The 13,984-nt window shown below is 35.6% G+C and overlaps 1 protein-coding gene across 9 annotated transcripts in view; it reads right to left on the reverse strand.

Annotated features, from left to right (window-relative positions):
• The window catches only part of ZNF521 (zinc finger protein 521), a 309,282-nt gene that overhangs the window by 292,844 nt on the left and 2,454 nt on the right, over positions 1-13,984 (reverse strand). The gene's annotated exons all lie outside the window — the stretch shown is intronic.

Raw genomic sequence — 13,984 nt, forward strand, 5'->3', positions numbered from 1 at the left:
GAGAATGCCAATTCTTATATGTCATTTCTTTTTTATCTGTTTTTAATATTATACACCAGCCAAGGTTTTCTGAATTTGGCAACCTTACAAATCTAATAAATTAAAATTAAATTAAATTAGTGAAAATTAATAGATAAAATCATACACCTATATCAGCTTTCCCCAACTTAGTGGAAACTGAAGCCCAATATATTTCATAATTATCAAGCAGGGAAAGCCAAACAATTTTTATAGCCATCAATGAAAAATGCTTATCCAAACCTGTGTCAGATACATAATATAACAAGAGGAAATTGTGTATCAGACAAAACGTCATATAAAGGTACTCCCAGTGTAAGTATATGTGAGCGCCTAACATTATTTCTTATTCACAAGCTGCCAAGTAAAAATTTTCACAAAGGAAATTAAGAATATAATTAAGTTCTCCTTTATAGTGACTGCTGAAACATGCAGATGTTCTCCCAACTAAAAAACAGTGGTTAGGTAAAATTACCCAACAATTTCACAGCTGAACTGAAATTTTAACCCAATTCTCCTAGATCAGAGAAAATTAGATATATTCAAGTCCTATTAGGATTCTATGGATTTAATCAAATAGTAGAATGCTTTAGCTACTGTATTTCAGCAAACACAGCCTGGATTCCACCCAAATATTATACCTATTAACTGTATAAAATGAAGTGGGTTCTCATTAGGCTCAAAGATATTTCAAGCAACTAGCTGCTTTGCTTTTAACCAAACTGCAAATTAATTAACTGATTACAATAACATTAAAGTATCAAAAAAGGTCATATGTTGAGGTAGTTGAATGAACCATTGTCAAAGATTGAAAATAACACCTATTATTAGAAATGTTAATTACCTTAAGAAAGGTAGGAACTCTGAGCACAAAACTATAATGCTTTCATTGTGCAATTCTTTGCAAGGGCCAACTCAAATAAAAGTCATGTTAACTACTTCCAGAAGTAGAAATAAATCAAAGGTAGGGACATCCATACAAAGACTACCAATTAAGCAAGAATATATATATACCAATTTAATATAATTTATATAATTTATATCACAACCAATTCCATAGACTGAACCACACACTTAAAAATAATAATATCTTACAAATTATAAATGCTACTTCATTCATATAATGACCACAGTCAAAACTCAACCTAGCACAACATCCAAGCAAAATGGTATCACAGCCCAATGAGCTTATTTCGGCAATTTCACTGCCTTTCAAGCCACCGCCAAGCAACTAAAAGACCATTTAAATTGTTCATTTATTATGTGCAGAAAACTAGGATTCAAATTGCACACACCTAAATTAAATATGAAATGAGAGTGACAAATACTATTAGGCAGCCATGGATTATTTAGAAGCAATGTTTATTTAAGATGCTAATTAATATGAACAAAATTAATATGAGACATAGATGCTTTTGTTAGAATTACAAGCTATTCATTCTCATGGAGAAGAAAAGGATTCTCTTCTTTATGAAATACTAGCTGATAACCTGCCGTTGGCCGGGTGTTTATTTATCCTAATCCTGTGCTAGACAGGAAAAGGAATGAATTATATCTATAGTCTTGCATGACACACCTATGCTCCCCCACTCCCCATGCATGCGCGCACAACTCCCATTTTGGGCTTAGTAGGCCTCTCTACTGGGGAGCTAAAACAGGCCACGGGGGGTGCTTATGGCACCTCCCTGCGCTCCCCCACACCACGCACATGCAAACGACCCCCTGCGCATTTGCATATATCTCCCGCATGGGCTCCGTTTCCTCCTTGCGCATGTGCAGCAGAGACCCAAAAATCAGCTGGCCAGTGGGAGGTTCGCGCGCATGCATGGTGGAGCTGAGCTGGGGCGATGGCTCCCATGCCCGCAGAGAGGGCTTTGCGTGCCACCTGCATGCCAGCACACACTCACACACACACACACACACACAAACACACCAAGGCATGTTAGGGGTGTCTTATCCCCACAGTATTTGTTTCCAGAGAGTAAGTCATCTGTGTACCAAGTTTGATTGAAATGCTCAAGGAGTTCCAGAGTTAAGCTGGAACACACACACACACACACACACACACACAGCGAACATAATTAGTCTCAGGTAGATTAATTGAACTGATTGATACAGTGCTGAATATCAAAGTCTCTCAAGTTTGCAATAAAAACAGTTTTTAAAAAACAATTAAATAAAATTAATAATTAAAATCAGCGATTAAAAGCACAGGCATTTCTCCTGTAGTCAAGACTAATCTTGCTGTCAAGTTGTATACCACCTAAAGTTCCCAGACTATATAAAAACCTAGGTAGAATACAGTACTAACATCAGGATAACATGCAAAAAGGAACACAGTTGGCAGATCAACAGAAGCTAATAAAGATGTTTCTGGCCTTTGATTCACTTTGGGAAACAAAGAGAGATTTTGATCCAGAAGCACTTCCACACTGCTTATCTCCTTTTCCTGGGGCAGCGCAATCTCATTTAGAGCAGGCAAAATCTACCAGACCTCTGGAATTATGACCACTTGCAATCAGTAGCTCTGTCTTGTCTTGATTCATTTTCAAGTTTTTTTATTTTATTTTCCATGTAGCTCACTACTATCTGCAAGCAAGCATTCAGGAAAGCCATATCATTTCCTGAACCTGTCATAGAGAAATGAACTTAGCAGTCTATAGCAAACTGATATCAACCAGTTCCAAACAGATATTCGTCACTATCGCAGTTCCAAATTTTCTCATGATCTCCCCTAGTGGCTTCATGTAGATACTGAAGAGCACTGGAAACAGAACAGACCTCTAAGGGGAAAAATATAATAGCTTCCATTTCAATGAGCAACTGTCTCCAAGAGATATCATTTGCAGTCTACCTAAGAGACAGGAATGAAACTACTGCACAGCTGTGCCACCCATTTCCAAATCTCTCAGGAAATCCAGAAAGATACTATGGTTAGTATTATTGAAAGCTGTCAAGAAGTTAACCAACAACATTGCTGTCAATCAGCAAAGTCTGTGAATTAGACCAACTAAGGTAGTCTGAACTCTGTATCTTAAAGCCAGTTTGAAATGAATCAACATTATCTGCTTCTGCCTGAGTTGAAAAGTCAGCAATCACATTACTCAATCAAGGTTGGATAAAAATTGGCTTATAGTTGTCCCTCTGAGAGATGCAGGACAGGCTTCATAAGAGTCTAATAATTGACTCCTTTAAAAAAAAGAACAATTCTATTTAATACAATATAATAGTAGAGTTGGAAGGGACCTTGGAGGTCTTCTAGTCCAACCCCCTGCCTAGGCAGGAAATCCTATACCGTTTCAGACAAATGGCTATCCAACATCTTCTTCCAGTGTTGGGGCATTCATAACCTCTGGAGGCAAGCTGTTCCACTGATTAATTGTTCTAACTGTCAGGAAATTTATCCTCAGTTCTAAGTTGCTTCTCTCCTTGATTAGTTTCCACCCATTGCTTCTTGGTCTACCCTCAGGTGCCTTGGAAAATAGTTTGACTCCCTCTTCTTTGTGGCAACCCCTGAGATATTGGAACACTGCTATCATGTCTCCCATAGTCCTTCTTTCTCTTAAGCTAAACATACCCAGTTCCTGCAACCGTTCTTCATATGTTTTAGCCTACAGTGCCCTAATCATCTTTGTTGCTCTTCTCTGCACTCTTTCTAGACTCTCCACATCTTTTTTACATCGTGGCGACCAGAACTGAATGCAGTATTCCAAGTGTGGCCTTACCAAGGCATTATAAAGTGGTATTAACACTTCACGTGATCTTGATTCTATCCCTCTGTTGATGCAGCCTAGAACTGTGTTGGCTTTTTTGGCAGCTGCTGCACACTGCTGGCTCATATTTAAATGGTTGTTCACTAGGACTCCAAGATCCCTTTCACAGTTACTACTACTGAGCAAGGTACCACCTATACTGTACCTGTGCATTCCGTTTTTGTTGCCTAAATGTAGAACCTTACTCTTTCCACCTTAAATTTTCACCTTAAATTTTCCTTAAAAGGAAAAAAATTATTACAATTCCCTTTTTATTATTTTATTATTGACTAAAGTTATACATAATATAACTGTAGTTATAATAATTTCATAACTACAACTTATCTAGTATGGACAATAATTCAGAGGAAAGGTATTGTAACACCACCTGTATAATAGGCCTCTAAGAATAGGAGGTGGGGTGTGATTCATATCCTTCACAATTAAAACAACTCAGCAGGCCATGAGTATACACAAAAAAAAACCCGTTTTTTGCTACTTTTATTTTATGTTGTATTTTATCAAACCAGGTATTCATCTTGTCATATACTTCACTGGTTTACCTGCTGCAGTTCATCTGTGTAGCAGTCGTGGAAAAGAGGGCACTTAAGAGGAAATGTGTTGATTGTCTTCCGTATTCCATAGATACTAAGAAACCACTAGTGCAGCTACTCCAAAACCTTTCAAGTCATCTTTGAATCCACCCAACCAGATGAAGATCTACTAATGACAATCTGAAAACCATTCTAAGTGGTGCCTTCCTGCTCAGAATTATCAAATGAAGCATTAGTTTTCCATATGGTATGCACTGAATATGTTCATAGTTGTCATATTGCTCTGAGCTCCTGAGACACTCAAGTCCAGGCGTAGGTATTTTATGGCCCCTGAGCCACATCTAACCCTGTCTGCCTCTACCTGGCCCATATGAGGTCGATTGGAAACTCAAAATGAAATGTAAATAAGCCCACCATAGAGGATGGGAGAAGCTGAGTCAAGTCCGGCTGTGCACAGTTGCCTTGTAGTCCTTTAGTCAGCTGGTGACCCCAGAGGTCGAGAAGAAAAAATGCTGCCACAGCGAAAGCACTGCCTTGTGGGTGTGTGGGAAGAGTGCAGCTGGCAGCTATTGGTTCAGCCCTCCACAACAATCCCAGTTCCTCATGTGGTCCCTTCGGAAAATTAGTTGCCCAGCCCTGTTCCAGCCCATAAATATTCTCACTGGGATTTCTAATACAAACTCCATGATCAACTCTGGCAGCTCAGAGATTGCTTATAATGGTGTGCTAACAATTAATTTAAAGATATTAATATTAAAAGAATAAATATCAGCTTAAAAAATCAGGAATATATGATAATAAGGTTTGACAAAATCTGGAAAGGCCTTGTTCCCAGCTGCCACTTGTCTCAGTTCAGAGGCCTAACAATTCCCAAAGATCTCATATCTGGATGTATATGAATATATGGAAAAATATTCTCATGTTATTTGAGAAAAATATTGGGATAAATTTATAAATGATAAAGTTATCAAAGGCTATTGGCTATACTGAAAAGTTACTAGTGGTAGGATCAGAAGAGGGACAAAGTAGAAGAAAGCCATCACTCCCCATCCTTTTTCCAGAAAGTTAATGCCCTAATTGTTTCCTTATCTTTTTATAATTATTGTTCAATCTATCGCTTCATTGTTTTTCCTTTTTATCTCCAACCTTCAACTCATATACCCATTTCTTACCCTTCCTGTTCATGAAGCTGTTCATGAAAGTCAAACTTTCAACATAAACCAATTACTCAACTTAAATCAATTAATTTTAAAAAATCAAATAACTAGTAGCAATTCAAAACTTAGTATCTTAAATAATGAAAATATATAATGTTCAAATAATATGCTATATTAAACCTACTGATCATGAAATTTATTTAACAAAGTATAAATATGTATGACAAGCAGGTGTGTGTGTATATATAAATAATAAAAAGGAATGAAAAAAGTACACAGTAATCAGTTAAATGAACCATAAGACCAAACTGACAATTAATTGATATACAAATTATTGCCCAATGTAATGATAAGGGCCCATCCAACTTCACTGAGTTTTGGTCATATGAAAATTTAAGGCAACCTTCCTTTACCTGCTGCCCTAGAGACTCCAATCCCATGGCTTACAACACCTGAAGGGCATTAAATTGATTATATTGTAGAAGAATCCTGAGGCATTTATTTGATTTGAAGGAATTGTCTTCCCAGCAGTTCATCGGTGTTTAAACAGAAATTAAGAGAAGATGAAATATCAGTCAACTACCTCTCATTTTCATCAAATAACTTTAAATTGTATTTAGAAATAAATGTTTTGATTTTTTTTTATTTGAGGAGGCATCTTGACTACCAAGTTGCATCTAATTTGTTAATTCTTATTTCACCTAATAAAATGTATTAATTTTTTTCAGTATCCGTAAGCAATGTTTGAGAAGTATTTTTTGGAAAAATAACCCATCACACTAATTATCTCGGTTCCCATTTGAAGGGAATATTGTTTTTAACAATGAATGAACAAACATTTTTAAACCAAGATGCGTGTCTGCCTATCTTAAAAACCTTCAGGACTTTCTAAGTCTATTTACTATCCGTAAGGAGTTGACTTGATTCATATCCCCTCAATGCTGAGAACAGGAACAAGCATGAATGCTGCAAGTGATGGGCTGAACTGGTAGGTGGGATTTAAGCATAAGCGCTGCACATGGGAAATGTAATGCAATAGATTGAACTCCAATTCCCATCAGCCCTAAGCAGCATGCCTAACAAGATCTACATGTTGCTCATTTCTCATCTGAAAGAATCAAACAGAAGGAGAGGTAAAAGTCATCTCCTAAGACTCTTAAGAGACCACTGCCAGCTAGTCTGTAAGTACTGGAAGTAGGTTAATAAATAGTCTAGCTACCTGATATACATCAGTTTGTGTTCTGTTAAAAATAAATGAAATTATCTTTAATTTTATATTGATCGGTGTCCTCTCTAACAATGGAAAAGAAGTTTATGTTTTAGAACTTTTAAAGTTCTCTATGTCTGATCTGATCAGTAGCACCAGCCTAACTATTAGTAAGGATAATACAGCCCACCACAGGAAAAGATTTTAAAAATAATATTATACAAACCTCTGACAATCTCTGAAGTGGATGCATGTGTTTGTATTACTGAGTCATGGCATAATTTGGATTGTATGCATCAATCCAAAAGGACCTAAATTGTCTATCATACCTAAGCACAAAATTTCTCTTTTTTATGAAATATAGGGAAGCTGAATAATGCAGGTGAGTGTTTAATAAGAAAGGTACTCCAAAAATTTAGATCAAGTTCCCTTTTTTGTTTTCCCTTGTTTATTTGGTACAACATAATCCCCAGGCATATGGCTAACTATTGCTTGATCATTATTCCATCTGAAAGTAAAGCTACTGAAGTTTAGGATTCACATTTTACAGAGGGCCTTTCATCTCTAATAATTACTAAACTAGCATAATTACTCAGTGTTGCAATGAAAAGTAATACATGCTAAAGACCAATGCTTGCCCAAAATTAGAGTAAGATTTTGTTGTTGCAGTTGTGCAAACTCACAACTGTAGCCACATTTCTAAGGTCTGGATTTTCATTTAAACCTCTTCATTCTTGCTTGCATAAGCTATTCCTAATATCTCTCTCCTACTATTTATTTACGAAAAGGAGGGAACTTAAAAGAAATTATAATTCCTAAATTTCAGCCCTTTATGTATTTACATTTAAATACTACATGTACAAATTTTCAGCATAAAACAGGAACAAATAAGGCATCCAAATTCTAACTAAGGTTCTGGTAGCCCCAAAGGAAGTGGGATAGGGGAATGAAATAGAAGCCCACATTTTCTTTCTAAAGGGATCTTTGACAAAAAGGTGTAATCCCCCGCCCCCACAAATTGAAGCGCATGTTAGAAAACATGCACTGAAGCTTATATAACTCGTTTCACGCATTTGTAGTTTCAGAACGCCTTTCCAATATATAACATATACTGAAAAATGCTCAATCCAAAACTATATTGGAACCAAATAGTGGCTTAATTCTCCCACTTAGTTATTACCATATTCATATTGATATAATAACTTTATAATTTGTCAAAACACAAAGATGCCGTGAATCTGAGTAGTACATGACATTTATACCAAAGAAATGGAATTTACTAAAATGTAAAATTTTACTTGTCACAATTCGTGAAAGTACAGATCTACGCAAAGAATTTTAAATGAACATTGCAAATCAATACATATGTTCTATTTATATACAAAATGATGCATTCAGCAACAATTAGTTGGCAATTTAATTTAATAGTAAAGAGCGGGGAGAGAGGGAGAGAGACAGGGAGGAAAACATTAGTTCCTTCTAATACTTCTGCTTTGGCATTTTATTTCAGAATAGGATAGGGATTTGTCCAACGAATTTTAACTAAAGAAAATATGGCAAAGGAATGGGCCACAATACTGACAAAACAGCATAGCAGTTAAAACCATACTGAACCTTGTGGTATTGAGTAGAAAACCAGTTAACTTTATCACAATCAGTAAAAATGGCAAAATATGGCAGTTGTCATCCTGAAATACAAACTCTGCTTAAAAGCAATGGAGTTATCACTTGTAGCAAAAAGGTAAAGAATGACTAAGACAAAATGTGCATTTTAACTAGCTTGAAGCCAAAGTATCTAATATCTCAATGGTTCTATATCCCACTTAACAAATCCTGATCCAAGGTGAATCATACCAGTGGTGCCAGCATCTAAATGTACAATGAAAACCAAATAAATAAGGAAATACCTCACCAAATGATGGAATTTTGCTTTAGAAAAACTTCTGTTTTGTATCAATGTATTCTAACTTTCATATTCAACATAATAAAACTTGCCTCATTAGCAAATAGCTATAGTTATATCCCACTCTATATACTATTGTAGTTTGACAAAGCTTTGGGATCAAGCAGTAGCACCAATAGTTTCAGTAAGTCAGTCTGTCTGTCTATCTATCTATCCATACAAACACATATAAATGCATACACACACACACACACACACATCCTATCAAAATAGATCAACTTGTCCTTTATGAACAAGGAAAATGTGAACAAGTAACCAAAAAGCATAATAATTGCCTGAATTCTAAGGATATTTTAAAAGCCTAATTTTAGTGTTTAAATGTGATTTCATGTATATATTTTCAACTTTTCCTATAGAGTTAGACCAAAGCAAAGTAGCAGTCTTCTGCCAGTCAGTCATTTCTGGCTTACAAACCAAGTGAAATTGTATTAATTATTTCTCCCTCCCTTTTAGGACTGTAATGCTACAGTGCTTTGAAATTGGATATTTTCAGTAAAAAATATTTTAGAACAAGAACAAAAAAAAAAATAGAAATCATGGAAATCATGCTAGATGAATACCAATATAATTATTTTTGTTAAACAAATTATGTAATGCTATAAATTACAAAATCTAATGGTTTCTAAGCTGCTGTCTGTGTAAAGGTTGAAAAAGAAAAAACATTTAGCATGAAAAAAGATGGAGTACTCATTGAATTCCATTCATTCTGTGAGGTACTGTTGCTAAATTGTAATTCGCAATATTGTAACATCTGTGTTTTTCTATGCAAACATATTTAGCTGTCTAAAATGTGACCGAAGTGATTTGTTGACATATGTATCTAAAATAGTAAAATGGATATATTTTTTCTAGATTTCTAACCATTCAGGAAGTTAAGAAAATCTAGCCATTATATCAGAAAGTTAATTCTAAAGCATTTTAGGTCTTTAATATGTATCACTAAAGTCATTTCAGAATACTTCAATCAAATTAAGCATAGTCTAGTGATAAAAATGCAGTTTCTCTTGCTGAAAATCAGAAAAATCTACAAATTAAAGCTGTAATCCTACACACGCTTACCTGCATGGAAATATTGAAATCAGCAGATCTTATTCCAGAATAGGCACATAAAGTAATGTTATGTTGTGAAAGTGTGTCTAGGTCAACACAATAAAAATACATTATAAGGGAGGGGAGATATTAAAATAATATGGACAGTCCCTTAAAAATGTGTGTCTTGTTAATATCCCTGACATGGCTAATTTAATCCTCATAACTTCCTTCATGAATGCTGTGGCACATTGAATATATTCTAAGATGGTTTATATTTATATGGTCATCCTGGTCATATTTCCTTAGAGGTTTCCAGGTAAATTTTGCTGAATCAATGGGACTTATATTCAAAGAATATTTGTTTTAAACCATCATCAAGAACTGTACTCATAGTGAACTACTACAATCGTCCTTTATCTTGTATCAAATACCCATTTCTAAATAGAAGGGAAACAATAATTGGCTATACAACTGAAAATAATAATTTTCTATTTTAATAAAGACACTTAATGATAAAAAATAAATAAGAAAAATAGTAACAGGATCCAAAGAAAATGCCAAACTATAAAACCATCACCATTCTTTCCAGAAGCCAGTGTAAAGGTATGGCATATTTTATCTTCCTTTCCTCTATTGCTTAGGAAAATGTAACAATGATTTTGTGCATGCACAATGGCCTACCTTGACCTTTTGTTGCTGTAAATATACTTAATATATAAGTGACAGCTCAGTTTGTTCATTCTTTATTTTTTTTAAATAGTTTGAAGGAGACAACTTTTAAACAGCTTGAAGCTAGCTTTTCTTCAAATAAATACATTGCAGAATATATTTCTAGTCAGGAAAAGAAAAGTCAACCTTGCAAATGTCATGTCATGTAGCATATATAAAAACAACCTGTAGATGCTGGTCTTTTAAACTCAAAATAACTGGGCTTTAAACATTTGTTACTAAAGTTATTGAAACAGTTCCTCATCAGTACCTGAGTACCCTTGCACAATTTATTAGCATTCCCTGCTTGTTTTTATAGTGGCTATCATTTTCAAGTGGAGATTTTACTTCACAGACAAGATTTTCATTAAAAAGTACTAAGCAAAATAAATTACCCTTGTAATGAAAGTGGTTAATTAAGATTTTAAAGCATATGCTCAGAAGCCAACTTTTAAATCAAAAGCACAAAAATGATCAATGGTATAAAAATAAACTGCCTTTGAAATGTTTTCTTCTCTTACAGGATCATAACAAATTGATCAGCAATCCTGAAAGTGTTTATTTCATAATTATTTTATGAAACTATTAGATAGGTACCCATTTAAAGAAAAAACATTATTATATTTCTCCTAATTCTTTTCAGCAAAGGGAAGGCAGTTGAGACTTAATTCCCACTTAATAGAGTAGGTTTGTTGATTCAATGTCAGCACACAGAGATTTAGGAGAGCTTTTAAAATATATCTTGGCCCTGAAAGTTTGCAACTGCATTTTTAATCAACAGTTCCTGCTTATCTTTAAATGATTTAGGCATTAATCATTTTAAAGAAAGAAAGAAAAAACTAAGGTTGCAGTTTTAAACAGACGCAGATACAATTAATATTAAAATAGAAAGGACTGTCACAGTTAACAAATTGTCTATTACTGTCTACCCTGAAGTATGAGAAATATTTATTCTTCTTGAATATATTACTTCATTGAAAAAATGAGTTTTTTAAAGCAATGATACCAGAATATCTAAACTTTGGAACAACTTCAACATACCAAACTCTTACTGTATTTTTCTTCAAATAATATCAAGCAGCTTAAAATCAACTTAATTGGGGGAGGGAGGTGGTTTAAAATAAAGCTGCACAGAGAAAAGATTTTACAGTAACTTATATAGCAATGTTCTAAATATTGCATCAGTTATGGTATATCAAATACGATCAGCATGTATTATGACTAATGAGACTAATGAACAGAGTAATGTCTTGGAATGTTTTAAGTACTGCATTTAAATAACTAATTGTTTAGGTTAATAGTTACTGTCAATGACAGTACTTCTAACACTGGAATACTGCTCTTTGCTCAGCACTATAGGTACAGATTAAAAAAACTATTTTATACATTCACACAGAAAATGGAACCTATTTATAGTATTTTATATTTTTGTACACCTAACAACTTTAGAAAATAATATTCATAGGTCCAATGATTGAGGGGTTTTTGTTCAGGCCAATTTCTTTTAACATCTTCCCACAAATATAATCAGTTTTATTGGCCATAAAATCCTGAAGCCATATAAATTATTCCTCTTCAGAGAAGCTATTGAAATAAGCATATGCACAATCAACACAATTCCCAATGTAAAATAATTTTTGAAAGACAGTTGAAGAACATCAAATTGTATGTCAGACTATAAAGCATACTTGAAGTATGTAACCTTCAGTCAATGCAAATTATAGAGTTCAAATGAATTCAAGGTTCTAAATAGTGTGTACTGGAGATATTTAGAGGGCTGGCTTAAAAAAATATCATGGTTTATAGGATAACTCTATCTTCCTTATTAGAACCCAGTAGATAACTTTTTTAATTCCACCAGTGGAGTTTTTATTCCACAAGACATAACAATTGTGCTAAACTGAATGTTTAAGCAGACTTTTCAATAAATAAAATTCCTTTTTTATTTTATTATCCATTCCTACCAATATAGCATTTTAACTTCAATCAAGCAAACTCTGTCAAAGATTGCTACATAAAATCAGGATTAACACGTTAAGTCTATTAATTTAGCTGCCTCCAAATTTATGCAGGAGTCTTGCTTCATAATCCAACTTTCCCCAAACTTCAAACACTGTCTCTTCACCCACTATATGTCTCATTAGGACGTGTGAATCATTGTCACTAGCTCTTATTTAATTGCGAATCTCCCTCTATCTAGCCAGGGCCAGAAAATAACTTCTAGCTTTGTAAGTATAGTATATGATTAACTCCAGCATCAGGAAAAGAACAACTTTTCTTCCCCAAGCACAGGTTATTTATCTAGGCTGAGTTCTCCCTTTAAAAAAGGAAAATTTGAGAGTACAGTGGAAAAGCCAGTTTTGGAAGACAAGCAAACTATCTGCATCATTGTAAGGTTCACGATGAATTGGCCAGCGATGGTCAAAGAGAGAAAGCGGCAGGACAGGAAGAAAAATGAAAACCGGAAAGATCAATCTGAGCATTTGCAAAATACACAAGAGGGGGAATCTGAGAGGCAGACTGCAGAGGCTTCTGCTGGCAGTGTCCACCGGAGGGAAAGGCGGCAGTGTCCTAGATGGAAGAGTGAAGAGTGACTGTGGGAGGCCAGTTTGTCAAGACCTCTGGGCCAAAAGAAGGAGGGAGGGAGGGAGGCGAGGCAGACCGAATCTCCCCAGGACATTCCTGTGGGCCGCCAGATTCTCTCACAAGCCACCCTTTGTCCTCCCCTTCAGGGTTTTTGCCGATTCCTGTACGTTAACATTCTTGTTAACGGAGGCTCCTCCGCATTCTGCATTTCTCCCCTCCCCCCCACAGCACCCCTCAAGTCTAGCTCTCAAATATCAGCCCACCCCCACTTCTCCCCGACCCCTCCCTCCTTCCCCCTCTCCAAAAAAGAAGGGGAGGCGGAGGAGGAAAGAGGCTTCACCGCCACCACACATTCCAGGACACAGCGCCAGCCAGCCCCACCAGCCTCCGGATCAATATTAACTTCAATTCTGTTTCTCCTCCTCTTCTCCTACCCGCTTCCCCCCCCCCAGTAGATCCCAGCAAATCCCACCCACTTCTGGGCTGTTGTTGGGCTTTTTTTTATCATTAAAAAAAAACTTCCTTCTGCAACTAAAATCAACACAAAACGTATCGGGTTTTTTTTTCCTTAAAACAAAATGCTTATTTTTAAAAGTTTTGGGGATGAACTCTTCGGTGATAAAAGAAACCGGGGAAATCCGCTATTTGTAACGAAATAAGGTCTAACACACACACACACACACACACACTGAACTAGAGCACCGTACATAACAAGCAGGCAGTTCTCGGGACAGATTTGGAAGAATAAAGGTTGGGTACGCTACCCACCCCTCTTCTTCCAAGTATTCCTGAAGTCCTGGGGTTGATACGGGAAAGCAGGGATGGTAGGGTGGGGAACCCGAAAATATATAGAGCGCTTTTAAAAAAAGAAAAGAAAGGAACGAAATACAATAAAAGGACTCTTTTCACACCCAAGAACTTTTCCCACTAGTCAGATGAGGAAAAACGGAGACGCTTAGAGGATCCTAGATTGGAGGTCACTTTCTTTCTCCCAGTTCCCACCTAGT

Source organism: Natrix helvetica, assembly GCF_964273705.1.
Source record: "Natrix helvetica genome assembly, chromosome: 4".
Taxonomy (NCBI): Eukaryota; Metazoa; Chordata; class Lepidosauria; order Squamata; family Natricidae; genus Natrix; species Natrix helvetica.